The sequence below is a fragment of the Taudactylus pleione genome, unplaced genomic scaffold, assembly GCF_031769625.1.
Source record: "Taudactylus pleione unplaced genomic scaffold, aTauple2 ptg002376l, whole genome shotgun sequence".
Lineage (NCBI taxonomy): Eukaryota > Metazoa > Chordata > Amphibia > Anura > Myobatrachidae > Taudactylus > Taudactylus pleione.
Window position 1 is genome coordinate 300,307 of NW_028286764.1, and position 14,814 is coordinate 315,120.

A 14,814-nucleotide genomic window follows, 5' to 3' on the forward strand; every position below is an offset into this window, starting at 1 on the left:
ATCCCTTTTTTCTGTGTTCAGTGTAAACCCCGCCCTTTACAAGCACCTGTGGTATGCCATTAAGGTGATTGAGCAACCACCATATTTTTTGTTTGCAGGTTTGTACGCATCACAACAAGCAACAGAACAGCACGCGCAATTGTCTTACCACTCACCGTCATCAGAGTGCACAAGGGTTCCATAGCACTGAAAAAACCTACCCTATACCAGCTGTAGAAGATAGATTAGTGCGTAGATACTGAGGTACAGTCATTTCCCCTGTCTATCTAATGTCAGAGGCTGCGAAGATTGGGGTGTACTGTTAATAAAATACATTTTTGTGCTGTAAGCAGGAATTTCTGTAACTTCCAAAAAATTACTAATCACCTACTGTAGGTAAAGATTTGCTGACTTCAAGTTCTCAAAGGAATTTTAGAGAAAAGTTCTTCAGTAAAATTCATTACAGCATCATTACACTGTTTGCAAAAATGATGACTAAAACATGGACCAAAATTAGACTAAAACATGGACTAAAATTAGACTAAAATGAAATCTGAGGTCACTGACTAAACCTTGACTAAAACAAAGCAAAAAAGCGAGACTAAAATGTGACTTTAAACCTACTGCAATTTTAAATAAGACTAAAACTAAATGTAAAATCCTTGTCAAAATGAACACTGGACGGAATAAAGGTCCTGACTGTCGTAATGTTAGAACAGTCGGCTCAAACTGAGACTGTCCCACGTAAATAATGCACAGGTGGGAGGTATACTTTAAATGAGCGTTAATACTTTTGCCAGTAATTGTATCACAGGACGCAAATTGTAGCTCGGGGCAGGTGAATAGAGACACTTGAAAACAGTGAATGTACGAATTTGCAGTCGCAGGTACAAACACGCCCCCAAAATTATTGCGACATGAGTGCGTTTGAGTCGCCACCCTCTGTAACCTCCCACAAATGTTGCCTGTATATCAATCACACTGGGCCAAATTGGCAAACTCGCAGGCTTTTCAGACTAAAAAAACTCTCACGATTTAAACTTCCCATTTTGAAGCTACAACTCGACCAATGTAATAGTGAGAGATTTACTGCTAAACGCTCACATTATCTAAACTCTCACTCTATTACATTTGGTCCACTGTGTCCAAGTCGGAGCGGGGATTAAGGTAAGTGGAGGTTTTTGTTTTTTTCTTCTGTGTGTGTCTGTCTGGGATTACTGCTGGGGGGAGGGAGGGTGTATCACTACTGGGGGCACTGCTGGGGAGAGACTACTACTGGGGGCATGACTACTACTGGGGACACTGCTGGGGGGAGGCTTCTACTGGGGACACTGCTGGGGCGGAGGCTACTACTGGGGGCACGACTACTACTGGGGGCACTGCTGGGGGGAGGCTACTACTGGGGTCACGACTACTACTGGGGGCACTGCTGGGGGGAGACTACTACTGGGGGCATGACTACTGGGGGCACTGCTGGGGGGAGTCTTCTAATAGGGGCACTGCTGGAGAATAGCTACTACTGGGGGCACGACTACTACTGGGGGCACTGCTGGGGGGAGGCTATTACTGGGGGCACTGCTGGGGGGGAGGCTACTACTGGGGGCATGACTACTACTGGGGCACTGCTGGGGGGAGGCTACTACTGGGGGCACGACTACTACTGGGGGCACTGCTGGGGGGAGGCTACTACTGGGGCCGCGATTACTACTGGGGGCATTGCTGGGGGGAGGCTACTACCTGGGACACGACTACTACTGGGGGCACTGCAAAGGTGGGGATTACTGCTGGGGACACTGCATAGGTGGGGGACTACTACTGGGGGCACAGCTGGGGGGGAGACTACTGGAGGCACTGCTGGGGGGGACTACTACTGGGAGCACTGCATCGGGGGGACCACTACTGGGGGCACTGCACTGTACTAGGGGGCACTGCATTAGTACTGGGGGCACTATATAAGGGGTGCTGCACAAGGGGGGACTAGCACTGGGGGCACTATATAAGGGGCACTGCACGGGGAGAACTACTACTGGGGGGCATTATATAAGGGGCACTGCATAGGGGGACCACTACCTGGGGCACTATATAAAGGGCACTGCGTAGGTGATACTACTACTGGGGGCATTATACTGGGAGCACTGCATAGGGGGCCTCTACTGGGGGCACTGTATAAAGCACACTACTGGGGGCACTGCATAGAGGGGACCACTGCTGGGGGCACTGTATAAGGGCTTGTTTAGCTATCCGAGGGTGGGGGGTGCAAGGCTGAAGAAATGCCTTGGGTGCCAAGAATCCTTGCACCGGCCCTGCTTGGTGCATGCACAGTATTTTAAAAAAAAAAAAATTGCTCAACTGCTCAAAATCTACATTGTATCCAGCTGTGAATGACGTCCTCTGTGCTGAGGGGGGATAATTCTCATTTCACTGTACACAAAAGGCAGAAAACACAGCGACACGTTATCTCTGCTCCACCTGATGCACTTGTTTGTTTATGAGAAGAACGAGAGCAAATGGCGGAACGCAGATTATAGTCTTATGCAGGAAACCACCGTCTGACCACAGGAAATATTTGGGTACTTTTTTTTTAGCAACATGAATAATATAACCGACTAGGATTTCATAATAATCGTCACCCTAATTGAGGAAATGCGGTCAGTAAGTGATATTCCTCGCCATGGCTGATTAGTGGACTTTGCATGAATGATGAACTGACTGATAAGGGGCCTCTTTCCCCTAAGGATGCGTCTGCACATTTGGGAGACCTGATCTAGCCCAACAGATGGGACCTTAGGAAAAATGCGGTGAAAAACCTGTCTTCAGAGTTTTTACCGCATTTTCATATGTACTAAGCCCTGGAGGCCTGATTTTCGATGTGGAGAGTAACGGCAGGTTTTTGTGGTGTTACCCTATAGAAGCCTATGGGCTTCTTACCGCATCCCGCTCCCCGCTGCTTCGCATCCCGCTCCCCACCGCTTCCCCTCACCCGGCGGCGCCAGCTTCGCAAAGGGCATCTCTTATCGCAAGAACGGTCCTTTGCAATGCTAATCAAATATGTTAGTACATATGTGATTAGTATCAGTGCGGCGACTGGCGGGATGTACACCGCACAGTTAGTACATCCCGCCCTTAGTAGGATTCGATCCCAAGACCTCAATGCTGTGGGGCAGTAATGCTTAACACCACACAGAGGCGTCACTTGGTCTGGTGACGGTATACAATCGGGAAACAAGCTGCCCTAATACCGGCAGCCGGCTTCCCGACTGTCATGTCCCAGCGAGGATGACATGCCGGGCGTCTAGATGTGTGGTACCCCAGAATCTGGGAGTACCTCATGTTGTGTACCCTTATATATGTGTTGCTGGACATTTGAATGTATTCATTGGTGACAGTGGACAATGTAGCCAGCTTCAGGAGCTGGCATGCGGCTGGAGAGACTGGACCTCCAATGCAATAGAGAAACAGTGCCCCGTGACCAGAGGGGCTTGTACTGAGAGTTGGGTGGCAGTTGGTGTGTGCAGTTGGTAGGTGAGCTGTGACGGGGAAGCTGCGCTCCGGAGGGCCGCTGATGGAACTGCTGGAGAGTGCCGGGAGCTCAGTGAACTGAGTGCTGGCAGCCATTAGAGCCTTCTGACCCGCCTCCCCTAGTGAGGAGCAGCAGCCGGAGGTGTTCCTGGGTGGAGCCACAGTTTGCTGACAGTGACTGGAGGCTGTACCAGACCCTGAAGGCACAGAAAGGAGTCGTGGTTATCACAGGGGGGTAAGAGGCTTGGCCGCACACACTCTTCTACAACTACCCGCTAACAGTGGCCCGCAGCTAGCTGGCAGCTACAGCCCTATGTATAGTGCCCAGCAATAACCTCCCCAGACACCAATGCAGAAAAGGAGTTATAAAGGTGCATACACACACAACGATTTTTTGAACGATTATCGTTAAACGATATCGTTTAATGATAATCGTTTGAAAAAATCGTTCACTTTCTGAGTCAAACGATGAACGATTATTGTTCATGCGCGTTCACATTTGTAGTTTGTAGTTCAGTCAGACTTGTCAACTCAACGATTTTCATTAAGTTAATATGCAAAAATCATTTGTAGTTCATAAAAATCGTTCATTACATTTAAATGAACAACTTTAGTAAACGATTTTAGTTCATTTTTTTCAAGGTAGAAAATCGTTTACTAAAATCGTTCATTAACTAAATCATTGTGTGTGTATGCAGCTTAATTAATAAGTGTCTACAGCCTGAAACTTTATTACCCGCACAGAGCCTTATACTTGGGACTTGTGGGCAGGAGAGTCCCCGTAAGGAGCTGCAGGAGTTGCGTATAATAAATCCCATCCGAGCAGCTCTGTGTGCAGTAGGAGAGTCAGAGCCATCTAACAAGCTGTCACAGTCGTCTGTTTGTAGCAACAAGGTTGCAGCACTATTGACATTAACATTGTTGCAGAGTCTGTTGTCAGCCAGGATTAAATAGAGACAATTGCACTTAGGAGCAACACAGCTTTATATTAACCCACAGTGGAGCTATTTCTGCTAAAGCCGGATACAGTCAGACCTTCCAGCTAATAACCCGGGCTACGCAGGGTACACCAGCAGGACTTTAAGGGTATAATTATTCCTGAATTATTAGTTTTCTGGCTAGAAAAGCTTGGGAATCGTTAACATATTGATAGAGAATTGAAAGACTGCTGTTTATTGCCATTGTTATTTGGTTATAGTGTTTAAGGTAAACTGTATTCACCTTGTATTGCATGCAGTAATCTTTGAATTAGCAGGAGCAGCGTTATACTGATGGATAGTGAGGAGGCTGTGTTCCGGAATAATAAAACTTGAACCGTTGTTTATATTTCTTTGTGCATTGTAAATGTAAATAATATTATAATTGTAATTGAACTTGTAATCCTCACTACAAAAGTGCAGTTTCCATAATTTATTTACTTTCACTGCAATAAAATACATAATTCGTCTCCTATAAACTGTTGTATACTTACCTCTTTACCTCTCTGTAAATCCAAATCCAAAGAACCTAGGAAGTAGGAACCTAACTCTTATAATAGGTGTAACTAGTCTTAGGGTGTTACAGATGTAGACGCCTGACATTTCCCCGACGCCAGGAGACCGGCGCCCGGCATCCCAATCGAAGGGATGCCGGGCGCCGGGAGCGGACAGCCACGGGGGGGAGGGTTAGGTTTAGGGCACCCGGGGAGGACCGCCGGCCGGTGGTATTTCATATCAATTCCCTGGTGATACCAATTCCCTGGTGATACCCGGTGCCCACTGGGGCGTGGCCTATCATAAGGGGACATTGCCTCATGGGAACTCCCGATAGTGTCACTCCGGGGGAGAATGTGACACTGCAGCACCCGGCCCCTGTTACTGAGAAGGAGCCGGCATTTTGGTTTCACCCGCTCCGAGGGTGACACCTGGTGCGGCCCGCACCTCCATAGTGATGCCACTGCCACTGCACCAACCATGCTGCCCACATGTGGTACTATATAATCTCTTGTACAATAGGTGCTGATATTCTGCAACTGCTTAAGTGATTTTTCTGTAGTCGCGCCTGTGACTTTATGCTAACGCTGGTGTCAGCCCTTCCCCTGGCGTACATCCCAACGTCTGCTGGCAATGGACAGACTTACAGTAGGGGGTGTTAAGCCGGGAGCTGACAATAGTGAGGGTCTATCACACATATTGCAGAGAGCTGACCAGGCCCGGTGACTAAAACTAATTAACAGGCCAGGAGATATCAGTGTACCGGGCCTCAAGATTTGTAATGTCGGCCCTGGAGCTGACCCCATTGCCAATCATATAATACAAAGAGACAGCAAACAACATCTTATGTCCAAAGCTGTCTATGCCCAGGTCTGAGCCATCCTGCACGGCTTCGGCTAATGGGCTCCAACCCCTTCACCCCTGTGTTGTCCTCTTCGCCCTACATTAGCTCCCACTCGCAGCATAGTGGACCTCATTCAGAGTCAGTCATAGTGGCCGCATGGTCGTACGCCACCGATGTTCGCTAAACTGCGCATGCGTAAAGATCACAATGCGTGTGCGCAAACTAGCTGCTACGATCAGAAATTTCTCTCTCCTTGAACACAGCCAGGTCGGTAGTTTGAGTGACAGAATGAGGCGTTTGTGGGTGGTAACAGGGGAAGGTGCTTGAAAACGGGGGAGTGGAGATCCGAACGCAGGCGTGCCAAATTATGCGAACAGCGTTTTATGGGAGTGCATACAGATTATGGGAGTGCATAATTAACAAAGTAGCATCATAGCACATGTGACATGGGTGGTTTTTACACTGACATGATCGTAGAGCTTAAGAGAGGGTATGGTCAACCCTAAGCTCTACGACCAGTGCCGATGGTTCCCGATGGTCTCGATTAATCCTTATATGCCCGGACATGATGTGTAATGCGTACGAGAAGGGGGCGTATTTTTTGTCTTACGGCCGCATCCTCCCCTTGGTCGGCCAGCTAACGATCCGATCTTAAGGACGCAACTTGCGAGTGCATCATTTGCATATCCGGCCCCTTTTCCCTTATGACCGTGCGGCCGCTAAGACCGACTCTGAATGAGGTCCAGTGCGCTGGGTGTCACCTATCGCTGGTGGGCTTGCGTACCTGCAGATCCGTCACCCACTGCGCTGATACCCACTGGTTGATGGTGCTGACTGGTTGCCGCATAGAAGCCGTCAATGGCGGCTCTGACCTGTAAAACCTTCTCCCTTATCTATTCCTTCCCTTGCGGCGCCTGAATTGCTACAAAATAAGTAGAACATCTAGGGAAGTGTTTCCCAGTCTCCATCCTCAAAGCACACTAACAGTCCAGGTTTTAAGGCTATCAATGCATGAGCACAGATGGTGCGATCGAAATAACTGAGGTACGAATTAAGTCACCTGTGCTCAATTATGGCTATCCTTAAAACCTGGACTGTTAGTGTACCTTGAGAAACTAGGTTGGGAGATGTATCAAACCTTCTAAAGAGCACAAGTGGAGCAGTTGCCCCATAGCAACCTATCAGGTTAAAGCTTTCTGTTATCCCTTACATTCTGTAAATAATAGGTAGAAGCTGATTGGTTGTCAGGGGTAACACGTCACATGTCCTCTATAGAAGGTTTGATGAATCCCCCTGTAGTGCTATACCGTGTATTGATGAGATGGGATACATCACAAATCTATTTCGTGTCTCTTAGCCAACGTGTCTCTGCTGGCAGCGATTCCGGGCTCTTATAGTTATGTCAGTTGTGTAAATGTAATGTCCAATTTATGGTTATTACTAAAATAAAATAGTTATCAAGCGCTTGTGAATTAAATTGCCTGATGAGCAAGTTCCGCTCGTTAGACAATTAGGCAAGTGCCGCTCGTTAGACAATTAGACAAGTGCCGCTCGTTAGACAATTAGACAAGTGCCACTCATTAGGCAATTTAATCAACAAGCACTTGATAACTTTTAACGGCCCTGGATACGATGGTTATAATGGAGCGGAGCTTGAGCAAAGCACAGGGGATACAGCTCACCAGCTGGTGACAGTATATAGCTTGCGGTTAGCGGTGCAGGATCCTGGAACAGCGGTAATAGCTGGGTCTGTCAGGGCTAAGTGGGAAACGTTCGTCCGTCCGTCTGCCACTGCGTCACTCTCTCACAGTACAGACAAGATGCACAGTAACGACCTCGGCGGCCATCTCAGTACAGTAGCGCGCTCCCTTATCAACAATTACTTCATTATCAGACATTTCAAGTTGGAGTTTAATATACATTAAACCACACACCTGACCGGCGGGCGTTGCGCCTTCGGTCGGGTGCGTGGTCCCGCTCTGGCCAGGCTGCGTTTGAGCACTGGGTGTAAAGGTGCCCATCCACTACCAGATCTGAAAACGACTGCACGATTACGACATTGTAATCGTGCAGTCGTTTGTCAGTCGTGTGATGAGCCTGCACTGTACGAGCAGACGTTCAGTGCAGGGTCCTCAATCATCTGGAAACATGCTGAACCCGACGATATCGTCAGGTTGACCAGTATGTTGGAGAGATCATAGATGTTTAAACGACCAGCGGGCACGCGCATCGCTGGTCGTTTTAGACACTTTTGCAAACGATTGAATGATCAAACGATCGTTATCGTTCAATTGTTCAAAAAAATCGCTAAGTGGATACCCCCCTTTAGACCTGTATGTAAGGTAAGACCAGTTTCATGTCCTGATGAAAATGCTAATATAGGCAGTGAAACGTTACCTTACTAAGCCGTGTTTGCTGTATGATTTATGCGTGGATTGCCGCACCTCATGGAAACTATGTGATCCGAAAACCAGTGAGGGCGACCAGCTAAGTACTGTATTCCTGCTTAAGGAGTGCCGGACTATTGTGCATTTTATATGAAAATAAACACAGGGGAAAATATTATTTATCCTGGAATTATTTATTAATTATCGCACAAAGGATCCACTTGATTTGCTTTCTAAATAGTTATAAAGATAAATCCCGATTCTGTGCCATCTCTGAACCCTCTCGCCATCGTCTCCTGTGAGTTACGCCGGCTATTAACCATTCTAATGACCTTCTCAATGTCATGGCCTGAAGTTATCCAGTGCCCTGAGGATACAGTCTACGTCCTTATCACTGGGGCCGGCTCATATCTTACACGATGCAGGGAGAGCCGGCTTGCCAGGAACGTGCTCGCCCCTATTGTAAATACTGCACCAAGTTAGCAATAAATGAATTCTATATACAGACCTGCACCACAGAGACCAGCATTCCCAGATGGGAAATCGCCGGGACAAGTTAGGCCATCATGTCCCTATTCAGCAGGACAGCTCATACTTATACTGACAGGCTCTAACCTGCTTTGCTTGCTGTAAATGACAGATATTTCTGATTTCTGCTGCAGTCCCCGTTTTTTCATGGGATATCCCACAAATAAGAATTGATGTAGAGAGATAATGTGGAATATTTTCACAAGGCAACCAATCAGCTTCTAACTTTCATTCCATACACTGTGCCAGATAAATGACAGACTGATGCTGATTGATAGATTTGGGCCACTATGCCACTATCCATAGCTTGATACATTTCCCCCTCAGAAAGAAATAACAATGACTTTTTTGTCTCCGTATGGTGTATACACTGTATTTGGCAGAGACACCCCTTCTCTTACTGTATATATGCTGCCACCGCCAGTAAATTGTTTGCATATAAATAAAAAGGCGTCAGTATAGATAAAATTATTTATATTATTATATGTCAGATAACAGTTTTTTCAATTTAAATTCATTTGTCATATTATTTTATAACAGTAGTAGCACAAAGTATACAGTTTAATGTACATTTAATGTCACGGTTTTAGAAACGGATCAATGGAGACAGAAGGTTCTGCGGTCTGGTGTCACAGTTGGGACTGTAGACGTGAGAAAATGTTTTGGCGTTTTCAGTCATCCATAATAATGAGAAACAGCGCTACCGAGTACTGCAGAGGCAATAATGAGGTACAGGATCCAGATGAGGTGCAGACCGATGCCCACACCCAGAGCCACCATATTGAGCGTAAACGCCATGCGGGAGTCACTGGCTGCTGATGTCATATCCCCGCGGTTCATGGAATCCTTCGTCTAAGAGAAAGTTATAGAGCGGTGATTAGCCAATCAGAGATGGCTCCGAAGACAAACATCTATAAGAGTACATTAAATTCTCACCAGACTCAATAACTAGAAGCACCTCATACCGCTTTTATACCTACATTCCGGGTCTGACCTGGAGGTTGCAACAGGGTTCCAAACCGGATCAGACTCGGAATTTAGCCGGTGCCGACCCAGGATATTCTAGAGTCGGAGCCGTTCAGACAACCGAGCCGGGTCTGCAGTGACCCGGCTCTTCCGGCGTGGAAGTGGACGCTTGTAGAGGACGTCATCTCCAAGCGCCAATGAACCCGGCCAATCGTCCGGGATGAGGCACGCTCCAGGTCATCGTGACCCGGATCGCGCCGTTTACACTGCTGGGTTTCATAGGTCATTCCCGTGTTAAACCCTGCAAATTACCTGGGTTGGATTGCCGGGTCACTCGACCCAGGAATCCCACCCTGTCCCCTTTTACACCAATGAGCTACCCGGGTTACCCCTGCAATAACCCGGGTTTTAGCTCCGGTGTAAAAGGGGTATTAATCAGGGAAACTCATCTCCAGGCACCAGGTTTACTCAACAGACCTTATAACCTGACCATGGGTGCAAATGTAATCTGAGGTAGGTTTGATATATATATATATATATATATATATATATATATATATATATATATATTAGAGATGTGCGCAGTGCCCCGTGTTTTGGTTTTGGATCTGAATTTTGTTAAAAATGTATCAAAACAGCTAAAATCATTGCCTGATTTCGTTCCTACAGTATTATTAACCTCAATATCATTGATTTTCAGTCAATTTTGACCACCTCACAGTTCACAATATTGTATATTGGCCAAAGGCTGCAGCGAGTTGAGTGGCCAAACTAAGCGACAGAGCAGCAGCACAAACACAGAACAGTTTTAAAGAGAATGTAGCACATCCAGGAAACAGAGTGGCACTGCAGTGGCAGACCGGGTGGCAGTTTAATATAAAATAAACAACGCTATAAAATGTTTTCATTAATCATTATTCAAGAACTAGATCAGAGGCCCCAAGCCTGCACAGGTAAATTGAGGGGGAGTACTATTTAGTGAAAGCCAGGTAAAGCTTTGATTGATTTATTGTTTGATTAAATAATGTATTGATTACAGAATATTACTGTAAAGATAAACAAATCAGAGACATGGAAAACACTAAAAAAAACAAGAATCTAAAATCACAATGAGATTGATTGATTAGTGTTAATACTTTTACTATTAGAAAAAAAATCAGAGAAATGGAAACCACTACTAAAGAACAAGCATACAGAATCCCAATGAGATTGATTACTCTTGATTTAAGGTAACAGCCTAGTCAAATACAATAATGAATTATTAATTATACGATTTGCTGAGAAACTGCAGTAAATGGGGACTCTGTGCCAGGATGAGAAGCTGGTGATGGATGGCATTGCAAGATACAAAAGAACATGAACGCCCCAGTAAGTACAGTAATATATGCTGCCTGTCAGACACACACAATCTTGGCAAAGCCCATAATAAAAAGTGGTGCATGATGGATTTGTTCTTGGGCCACCCACCATTATGTTGTATATTAAATAGGACATGTGCAGTTTTGATCTTTCCGTGATTCAGATTTCGGATTTTAAATCCAAATTTCTGGTTTTGGATTGCAAAAATTCCATGATTTTAGCTGTTTTAAAAACTTTTTATAAATTCTATTTTTATTTATTTTTTTACTCTCAGATCCAAAACTATAACACGGGGGTAGCACATCTCTAATTTTTGTATTATTTGTACATAGTATTGTGTGTTATGTTTTGTATCTACATTGTCACCACCCCATGGGAACACGGGACATTTTATCCCCTATTCCTCTCCCCAACACTCTGACAAACACAACTTTGTCTCTATATCTGTCCAGTCTGGCTGGTTGGAATGACAACCTGGTAATGTATGGGAGCAAATCACATTCGACCATATGGTCTTAAACACTGGAAAATAGGCAAAAATGATTGGTCAAATTGGTTACATTCATTTGATTTAACCAATTTGTCTGGATGACAATTTTTGTCTGTTTTCCAGTGTTTGTGAGCAAATGGACGATTGTCATTGGCTCCCATACATTACCAGGTTTTCATTCCAACCAGCCAGATTGGACAGATGTCTGACAGATAATTGTATAGTGGATGCCCACTATTAGGAGCACCTCCACACCTACCATTTTCATTAATGTCAGAAATGTTGTGGTCTATGAATTAAGCCTTGGAGAGAGAGAGAAAGTGCAAAGAGATAAAGTACAAACCAATCAGCTCCTAATTGTAATTTTTCAAATGCAGCTTGTAATGTGACAGTTAGGAGCTGATTGGTGTCCGTACGCACTGCATTCGCTGCACAGGCATCGGCTTGACAGGACCAACTAACGTCTTACAGATCTCCCGATGTCGGGAGACGATCTGACGGGTTTGTGAACGTTCGTCGCCTTCCGGGTGCTGTGCATACTCTGTGCAATAATAGGACCGACCAGCCGAGCGTTGGATGATTGGCCCGATCATTGCAAAGTGGGTACCTAACGTTAGTCTGCCCATGTCTGCAGGCTACCCCCACACAATCCCCCAACCTGATTACCTTGCAAGAGAAGACAAGAGCAGCTATCCCAATGGGTAAGCAACAGAGCAGCATGGTGGTAATGGAACACCCCAAATAATCTTTGTAGTATGGCTGAGGCACGATGAGCACATTGGTCTGCGTTGTATACATGGCGGAGGCGGGCTGCTGAGAGGTGGCGGGACCTGGAGAAGGACCATAATTGTATGATTGGGGAGCATAGGCTGGTAGTGGGGGTACACCTTGTTGCCCTCCAAGATCTCTCTTATCTGGTTGTACAGCTGGATCCATCCTCCAGTCTGGGCTCAGGTGAATCCTTTCTCTAGCAGTCTGAAGTCTCTGCCAGCTCCCCAATGTGCAGAGATTTATATGCTGCTGGGGTTGTGGTTTTGATTTATTGTGTAACAAAGATTATAATGGTAACAGACAAGAAACTTGGTGATTGTTATTTGTTACCAGGAAATAATGTAATTAAATATACAGTAGATGGACAGTGCCCGGGGTGCGTGACTTGTTGCAATGTGCCCTTACTTGGCTTCCGATCAAGGTTGGTATTTGTATGTATCTTACATATGACAAATACACAAAACCCAACTCAAACTCTTCCCGGTGAAAGCCACAGCCCACAAGCCACAGCTCATTGTCTCACCCTGGAACAGAATCTGCCTGTTTGTTTTTGTAGAGATTTGTAGCTAGGAATTACACCAGTTATAATTATGCCAATTAAGTGAAGCCTATCAAGTAATCATTTATTGTTCCTGACCTTTGTGTTACACTTTATAATACGCAGGTATGAGGTCGTCTATCGTTCGAAGTGCTTGAGAGCGGGACGGGCTCTTCGGAATGGACGATGCTGCTATAAATTGGAGAATTCGGTGTAAAATATTATAAATGACATTAAAAAACACTTCTTACTCCACACTGATCCCTGAATGACTCTCTTCCCTAAGGGGCTGATTTTTCACTACTGCGCAGGCATCGAAGTTGCGCAGCTTGTACATCCCGGTTGTGTCCGTGCAGAGTCGCAGTTGTAACTTCAGGCGCCTGCAGAGAGAAGCGTATTGGAAGCGTAGAGGGCGTTCCTGTACGGTAACAGGAAGGTGGCTTTGCATGGGGGTATCCCATCTTATGGGAGTGTCGTAGGTGTGTCGGTGGAGGTGGCAGTCTCAGATTAATGTCCACATGGTTCCAGAGCTGAATCTTATGAAGGGCCTATTATGTGCCTCTGCGGAGGATGTGACAAGTGCTGCAGCAGTGTGACTAGTGATGTGGGGGGTTGGGGTGGCCAGTACTTGTGGGTGTGGTCTACACAGGGGATACGGCCTGTATCGTGGGCGTGGCTATCTCCATGGAGGGCATAGCTGGAGTCTACATTCCACCACTATCAGTGGTAGAGATTTAATAATAAAAAGTTTTCTGTGTGTGTGAAAGGGTGAGAACTGTGCTGTCTGCATTTCATTGAGTGCTAGAATAGTTTAAAAAAATCTAAAATTGTTCACTGTTTTGTTGCCATATTTCTATGTGTGTTCATCCCACACATTCATAGCCACTGAAGTAAATGAATACATGACTTGCCTTCTTAGCTGTTTTAAAAACTAAACAGTGGCAATGGCAATCAGGGGCGTCTTAGGAGAGGAGGGGGCCTGTGTGTACTCCCCGTGCGGAGCCCCCTCCTCTCTCCTCGGTGGCCGGCAGCCGACTGACGCGGCTAGCCAGCCAATGGAGCATTAGTAGACTCCGGGCACTAGAGTGTGCCTGGAGTCTACTGCGCATGCGCAGAACGCCAGAAAAATGGCCGCGACGGCCATTTTCCGATGTTCTGAGCAGCGCACACCCCCGATGTGGGACCACGGACAGGTAAGTCTAAATTAATATGGGTGCAGTGTGTGTGGTGCGGGGCCCCCCTGGACCCGGGGGGCTCATGTGCCCCGCACACACTGCACCCATTATAGATACGCCTCTTATGGCAATACTGGACCAGGGCGGTAAGGGTTAACTTACTCCTTTGCAGATCTGCTGGTTTGAGATCTCAGTTCTACTTATTATTTAAAAAAAAAATACAAAGTCAAGTTAAAATAAAAAATATTTGCCCAGATCTCTTACACATGTTAATTATAATATGTGAGTACGAGTGGGGATATCTATATGTATATGTGTAATGTATACATACAGCCATGGACAAAAGTTTTGAGAATGACACAAGTATTGGTTTTCACAAAGTTTGCTGCTTCAGAGTTTTTAGACCTTTATGTCAGATGTTACTATGGTATACTGAGGTAACATTACAGCATTATATAAGTGTCAGATGTTACTATGGTATACTGAGGTAACATTACAGCATTACATAAGTGTCAGATGTCACTATGGTATACTGAGATAACATTACAGCATTACATAAGTGTCAGATGTTACTATGGTATACTGAGGTAACATTACAGCATTACATAAGTGTCAGATGTTACTATGGTATACTGAGGTAACATTACAGCATTATATAAGTGTCAGATGTTACTACGGTATACTGAGGTAACATTACAGCATTATATAAGTGTCAGATGTTACTACGGTATACTGAGGTAACATTACAGCATTACATAAGTGTCAGATGTTACTATGGTATACTGA